Source organism: Misgurnus anguillicaudatus, chromosome 21 (assembly GCF_027580225.2).
Source record: "Misgurnus anguillicaudatus chromosome 21, ASM2758022v2, whole genome shotgun sequence".
Classification (NCBI taxonomy): Eukaryota; Metazoa; Chordata; class Actinopteri; order Cypriniformes; family Cobitidae; genus Misgurnus; species Misgurnus anguillicaudatus.
The window spans coordinates 33340979-33349088 of NC_073357.2; the positions used below are offsets into that span (position 1 = coordinate 33340979).

The 8110-nt window shown below is 40.7% G+C and overlaps 1 long non-coding RNA gene across 1 annotated transcript; it reads left to right on the forward strand.

Annotated features, from left to right (window-relative positions):
* The first annotated feature begins 993 nt into the window (after nt 1-993).
* Nucleotides 994-6243, forward strand: LOC141353245 (uncharacterized). The gene is made up of 3 exons (XR_012360254.1): nt 994-1163; nt 1564-1995; nt 5297-6243. It is a non-coding gene; the product is annotated as an uncharacterized lncRNA (long non-coding RNA).
* The last annotated feature ends 1867 nt before the right edge of the window (nt 6244-8110 follow it).

Below are 8110 nucleotides of genomic sequence, written 5' to 3' on the forward strand. Positions count from 1 at the left end.
CTGGGGGTCCGCCGGCGGTTTTTGGGCGGCACGAAGTCAGCGGCTTGACGCGGTCGGACCACCGTCGGGGCACCTTCGGCAAACCGACCAACGTAAAAAAGCTGTCGGTCTGCCGGCGTTTCTTGGGTGGCAAGCCACCAGCGGCTTGCCCCTGCTGGACCACCGGTGGTACACCAGTGGCAAACCGCCCCAGCAAATAATGACCTGGCGGTCCGCCGGCGGTTTTTGGGTGGCACGAAGTCAGCGGCTTGACGCGGTCGGACCACCGTCGGGGCACCTTCCGCAAACCGACCAACGTAAAAAAGCTGTCGGTCTGCCGGCGTTTCTTGGGTGGCAAGCCACCAGCGGCTTGCCCCTGCTGGACCACCGGTGGTACACCAGTGGCAAACCGCCCCAGCAAACAATGACCTGGCGGTCTGCCGGCGGTTTTTGGGTGGCACAAAGTCAGCGGCTTGACGCGGTCGGACCACCGTCGGGGCACCTTCGGCAAACCGACCAACGTAAAAAAGCTGTCTGTCTCCCGGCGTTTCTTGGGTGGCAAGCAACCAGCGGCTTGCCCCTGCTGGACCACCGTTGGTACACCAGTGGCAAACTGCTAGGTTACTGAAACTAAGAATTTTAAAAATCTTAAGAAAATACATGAAAAACAATATGAGACTGCATATAGGGCTTATTTAACGAAATGCATACATATTTTTTTAATATTTCAGTTTAAAAGAATTTTAAGGATAGAATAAAAAATGAGAGATAGTGTTTGATACAATATAGTCCACGTGCAGGCGTGGTAATTTGGACATTTATAGACAACAAAACGAGTTTGTGATTTCATTATCATTTTAAATTGTTGTAGTGATTATGTCAATGTGTGAATTTGCCATGACGCGTGTGCTGTGCGCGCCGAACACGTGCCCTTTTTGGCTTGTTCGACTTCATGCGGCGCTGCAAGAACCGACAGCTGTATGATGTCAAAGTACCGCGAGAACGATTCGAGAACTCATACGAAGGGTAATTTCGTCTCGCTCTCGCGGCACTTTAACGTCATCCGTCTGTCAGTTCTAGCGGGGCCGCAGGCAGGAAGTCGAACAGCCTTCTTTCTCAATACGGATTACCATGAGGTGGGACTGACGAAGCTCCTCTTTCACGGGTTTCTTTACTGTTTTCAGGTAAGTTTAGTCCCTCAAAATACACAAATAATACACAAAACTATTATTGACACGTAACAGAAACACTTGTGTTGAATATTTACTTCATAGAAATGTTTTTTGTCTTAGAGAAAGTCTGATAGCATGTGGACGCTTTTCAAAAGTGATAATGTTAGGGTGACTATAGCTTTTGCATTGTTTATTAAGTTTTTGCTTTTTAAAAAGCAACTTCGTGTGTTGATGAGATGGTGTGATAGCTTTGTTCAGGTTGTCAATGCATTATTGGAGGTAATATGCAATGTACTGCACAGTTAAACGGTGAAAAAACTTTCATTATAGCGTGAGTATTTGGTGAAACTAGTACAAACACATGTTTTATCGTAAACATATATATATATAAAAAGTTGTTATTTTATTTCAGGAGTGACCAAAATAACCTCTATAATAGAAGAAAAGCTGAAGATTTCAAAATTTTCTGAAGGGAGCCACAGACAGAGACGTAAACTCAGGCAGGTTGAGAGCATATTAACTCACTTTTTCCACAACATATTACCATGCATCTTGTCATTTTTCTGCGTTTATAGCAGTTATTCCAGGAAGGTTTTAACATCCAAACGTGAGTGGCACCATATGAGCAATATTAAATGAACAAGTAAACCTTAAAACATAGATTCTGTTATATTTTGTATACTTTAATTTTCTTTTCTGTGTTTTACATCCTTTTCATCAATAATGATTCCTTTGTGACAAATTGCATGTTATGTTTGTAGATTTTCCTTGCTGATATCCCTGCAGCAGAGTCAAAGCAGACCTGTCAGAAAACATCTCTAAGGTGCTATGAATCTCATAACTAGTAAGTACAACCTTAAACTAATATAACACAGTCTCACCCCATGTCGTCAATATTTGACGACACTTGACCATTCGTCAATATGTGACGCGGAGGGTATACCTTTCGCGTAATTTTTTGACGAACTGGGGACTTCAATACTATTACGTCCGTTGCATTCTCTTCTCCTATTTTCTTACCATTTTCGCGTCGGTTTAGGGTTAGATTAAGCAAAAATAAACAGTGTACGCGCAAATAAACCGTGTAAGCGCAATTAAAAAGTTGTCACCTGGCGTTGGGGTTAGAAACAGTTGTCACCTGGCGTTGGGGTTAGAGATAGGTTTGGGTAGGGATGTCATTATGTAAATCCAACCCTAAACCGACGCGAAAATGGCAAGAAAATAGGAGAAGAGAATGCAACGGACGCAACAGTAAAGGTATACCCTCCGCGTCACACACCGACGAACGGTCAAGTGCCGTCAAACATTGACGACATGGGGTGAGACTGGGTTGACTAATACATTGCTGTTTACAGGTTTAAGGTTGTGGTTTATTTATAAAGTGCATCCAATTTCATTGGTAAAAAACAATGTTATTTTGTGTATTTGGTATAATATGCAATGTGTTTGCGTGGTGTACAGTTAAAAACACATACATTTTTATAGCTTTAGATTTCCTCCCTTCCTCAAACGCATTGATATTGTACAGAACTCATCGATCTGAAATGCGCTGTGTCCCTGATTGGCCAGCTAATATGTACGTTGTGATTGGCCTGAATATGTCTGCCGTCAGCCGGAACTGTGACACTCCTGTTTGAAAGATTCGGTCACAATGCAATGCTGACAGGAGTTCATTTGTAGGCTATGAGTAAAAGCGGGAGCAATTATACAGACAGTGCATTATTTGAAAACCACGCCCACCGGGGGAAAACAATCCAACCATCTCAATTTACTTTATATTGCATTTCTGGCTTATAACCAAAAAACAAAACAATGCCTGAAAGCTGCTGCGTGACAGAGTCTACAGCTAACACGCTGAAAACCCCAGAAATACGTTTTTAGTACCAAGCTATAAAACTCAGCCTTTAAGGAGACAAAAGTGGATCGCTGATTATGTTTCCCTACAGTGGGCAACTGGGCATAGTTCTAATTATAGTAGTACTATGACAAGTTGCCTGTATCCAGTTTTGTGTCTTTGAAACGCTAGTTTTTTTGTGTCAACAACTTATAAAGTCTTATTTCTGAGTTTTTGGCTTGTTAGCTCAAGCCTGGTCCAACCAGACTCTCGTACATTCATTTCATTTGTACAGGGAGTCTGGCCACGCTCCATTGCAAAGTGTTACTTCCGTTAAGGAGGGTCTTCTGTTGAAGTTTAAAACTATTGGATCTGCCCAGAGTCACTCAGGATCTGCCATAGGCAATTGTTAACGTGTGGTCGTGACGTATGTCATGCGCCAATACCGGCTGGAAACAACAAGTTTGAATGATCAGACCAACAAAACTTAGCAAACATTGTTCTTGCTCCGGCTTTAACTTCTGTATATTCTGCAATTTTGCAACAACGGACTGAATAGCTTTTCTCACGTCTTTCTCCGCTGCCATTACTGAATTACAACTCAAACTGACGCACGACCTCTGTTCGCTGATTGGTCCTGCAGATTTTTGCAGGAGAAAACAACACTCTACACAGCAGTCCCAGACATTGTACTGAAGCGAAATGAAAATTAAGTGGAAGCACATAGGAGGGCGGAGCCAGGCTATGTTAGCTCCACACCCTGTCACACAGCAGCTTTTAGGCATTGTTGTGGTATTTGTTATAAGCCAGAAATGACATGGAGGTTCAGGCAGCCACACGCAATACAAAGTCATTGTTACTCATTGTTTACGCATATCGTTAACATGTACTAATACAGGGATTCCAAAAGTGTGGTACGCGCACCCCCAGGGGTACGCAAGCTGCCACCAGGGGGTGCGGGAGAGGAAAAATGTAATGGCGGTATGTTTCTTTAAGTGGGATTTTTCCATACAATAAATAAAAAAAAAATGAACAGTAAACATTTCCTTTGTAATCGCTTTTATTTTAAATAAAAACTTTATTAGTTTTTGAAAGAAACGTAGAAGCCAGCTGCTGTCTTTTTCTACACACTGCTCTTCTGTTATGCACTGCAGCCGCTATATGCGTGCCAACTCGTTTCATTCATTCCATATATATTATAAATATGCTTAACTGGCTAAAATCAGGAAAACTGTCAAGTGGGATGTCTTATGATAAAGTTGTTAGTCATGAAGGAGGAGAGGGACCAAAAGAGAGAGACTTTTTTATGGCAAAAATAGAAATAATGAAATGTGACGAGACATGGGCGCGTCTAATGCACAGGATACGCGAGCAATGTGTTTTCATGCATGGTAGAGAGACCGCCAATGAATTATATAATAAAATACATAAATACTTACAGACACTGCAGAGAACTTATTAAAAGCTTTCATTTAATTTTGTTTGAAAATTGAGCTGTTATAATGAATCTGCAAACAATACACCTTTTGTGCGAACAGTAAAGGCTTTCGTTAATGTGTTTGATGGGTCTGCACGTGACGCAGGCATCTTGAGGGAGAGCGCACCGGTAAACATAAGGAATTAAAGCTCTCATATGTCATCTATTAGCTGACGGCAGTAAGTGTACGTTTTTTACCATAGTAAACTCGAATGCCGTCAATATCACAGTGGTTAAACGCATACGTGGCGGCGCGCATCATCTACGCTGAGAGTAGCTGCGTTATAGATGGTGCAATATGCGTAAATATTTTTCACAATGTTGGACGTAGCTAAGCCTGACGTAGGACATACACCCAACTTCTTAACGCTGGTGCAACCGGCCCCTAGTTATTTGTGCATGATTAAACACGAGTCTTTATGGCGAGAAAACAAATTTGCGTTTTTTTTTTTTTTTAGTGGGGATTGGGGGTGCGCCAACCGGGTTGGGACATAGAAGGGGGTACACAGGAAAAAAAGTTTGGGAACCCCTGTACTAATACATACTTACACACCAAAGTAAATGTAAAATCATGAGTCGGACCATAATTGCTCTTTAATAAAATACAATAAAAAGGCAAGGCTTTGTCACATTTTACTCCTAAATTCTCCCATGCAGTCTAAATCTAGAAAAAACACTACTTCTAAGACAAGCATTCACATACACTAAAACATCTTATGACCTCGTTCTTCAGTAATTAAATAATAAAATGCGCAAATGAGCTTTTGCTTGAAATAATATGAACAGCAGCAATCCTAATCCTTCTCGTTTTGCTTTTCTGTTTTTGTCCATCAGGATACACATCATGAGATAACTAGAGCTTATGGCTCTGTTTGGATCCAGCCTCACTTGTGAAGACTTCAGATGACGTAAACACTCACAAAGACATTATATGATGGCATCTATAGATGGACATACACAACTGCCAAATGTAACACATTGTAATTACTGCACCAAAGCGCAACCCTACAGTTTTTCAACCCACTTAATATTTTTACAAATACAATATGTGTTTATATTTGAAAAAAATATTCTTTAGCTAATTTTACTGATTTATTTCCATTTATTTGTCCACAATACTCTGCCAAAATGATGTTTTGCATCATCCAAATATTGTTAATGTACATATTACAGACATTGTAACAACACAAAGTGGGTTGAAAAAGTTTCTTCTTCTAAGTGCAGTAACTACGCTAACACTAAAACCGAGAAAAAAGTTCTTAAAGTATTTTACACCAGCGGTTCAAACTTGTTACTGCAATTTTGGCAAACACATTTCTCTGATGGGACAAAATTAAACCAGCAGACTTTGTCACAAGACAACAGATCTCACAAAGCCCATTTCAACCTTCACCTCAATTTTGACCAAATGCATAGTTACTGCGCTTTGGCTTTGTTGGACAGTACAGTAGTATTATAGTAATGCTGCAGTGAAACCATGGTAACCATATATTTTTAAATCATGGTAAAGTTTGTGGTTACTAAAATGTAGTACTATAAGCATATGCTGTTGTAAGAGAATGTTTATTCTTTATTATTGTTGTAAAATCATGGTTGATTTTATATTTACCATGTGTTACTGCAAATGATGGTAAAATCATGGATAACTTTGCATGGGTACAGAAAGGTGTAAACTGGTTGTTTTTATTTGTAAGTCATGTTGGTTTTAATGCATGTGATAAATGTATATGCATTTGAATATTTAGTCTGTTTACTGACAATAATAAATTTGCAGTTGCTGATGTAAATTGTTTATTATTGTGTTGAAAGACATTTGGTTAGCGTGATTAAACAATTATGAACCACGGACTGACCGTGGGCAGCTAGCAACCATTACCGGTATAAACCAGCGGACCTTTGCGGCTGCCGCTGGTGGTCCGCTGGAAAAACGATGGGTAAAACTCCGGCGAGCCACTGGCGGCATCCGCCGGGGGACCGCCGCTCGTCCGCTGGCCTTGTGTTAGCTGGGGCAGCGGTCCAACAGCGGACCTCCGACCTCTGCGGCTGCCGCTGGTGGTCCGCTGGAAAAACGATGGTCAAAACTCCGGCGAGCCGCTGGCGGCATCCGCCGGTGGACCGCCGCTGGTCCGCTGGCCTTATTTTATCTGGGGCAGCGGTCCGACAGCAGACCTCCGTCGAAAAAGTAGCGGCTGCCGCTGGTGGTCCGCTGGAAAAACGATGGGCAAAACTCCGGCGAGCCGCTGACGGCATCCGCCAGTGGACCGCCAACTTTGCCGCCGGTGGTCCGCCGGTGGACCGCTGACCTTATGTTTGCTGGGGCGTTTGACTCTTCATTTGATATGATTTATAATGGAAATGAATTGGAAAATATTATGCAGAGAGTCTTTTAACCAGATTTCAATTCTTCTATTTTGACCTCACACCCACAATATGTTTAGTTCACACCAGTTTTTGGTAAATGTACAGCTAAAGGACTTGTAAGGGGGGCAAACACCCTAAATGTGAACCAACGACTCCTTAAAACTCACCTGCCACCTGTAAAAGTCTGCAACCCAATTCTTTGACATGAGTACAAAACGTGAGCAAAAAAAAAAAAGAAATAATATGGGTGGGTCTGCGTACAGAGTCCTCTATAGGGGGCTCTTCAGTACTGAATCCATCGTAAGTCAGTGTCAGAGAGTAAAGTAAATCGGTAAAAAGACTTAATTTGCCAGTAGATTTTAGAACCGGTTAAAAAATCGCCTTTTGATTCGGCAAACAGCAGTGAGCGTTTTACAGTTGTATGTATTTGCCAGGACCTGCGACGAATCTTCTCTAAAAAAAAAAGACTGTAGTATTGTCAAATGCAAAAGTATATTTCATGTAAGGGAGGAAATACCTCTAATATGTAACATTTGCTTCGACACGGTGTTATCTGAAGGAATGTACTGTGTTTAAATCTACCAGCCACATCTACAGCGCATCAGATACAGCTAATCTTAGCAATAACAGTATCTCACAATCAGGCACAATTCACCTTCGAATTGAAGCCGCATACTTTTGGATAAACTGTCATCACTTTTGTATATTTTGTATATTTTTGTATATTTTTAATAGCGATCACGATAAAAAAGGCAGCTATGGACAACATAGTTTTTTTTAAATTATATAAATTTGTATCATTCATTCTGGCACTTTTTTAAATTTCATTTTTAGACGAATTTTCACGGTAAACAGTTACAGCCAACAGGTTATAGGACTAAATGTGGCAAGAATAAAAACAAATCTTAAAAATGTATTTGCTTTTTTCTTTCACTAAAAATTTTGGAATCGGAACCAGGAATCGATAAGAATCGGATTCAATAAATTGGAATTGGCATCGGAATCGCTAAAATTAAAACGACCCTGTTTGTCAGTTCATCTAGCATGTAGGCAATATGATTTTTTTGTGTCATAAATTGTTTAAAATTTATATGACCTATTTAATAAAATTTTCTCTGTTACATCAACGTTGACAGTAAAATGTTTTTTACAAATTCTGCCCAGATAAACTTTTGGGGCAAGATGACTTTGTGGTCGGTTTTTTGAGAAAAGATGTTCTTTGTCAGGACATTCTGTAGTTAAAAAGATTTCAGTGATTTCATTTTCCATTTCATATTTTGCTAATAA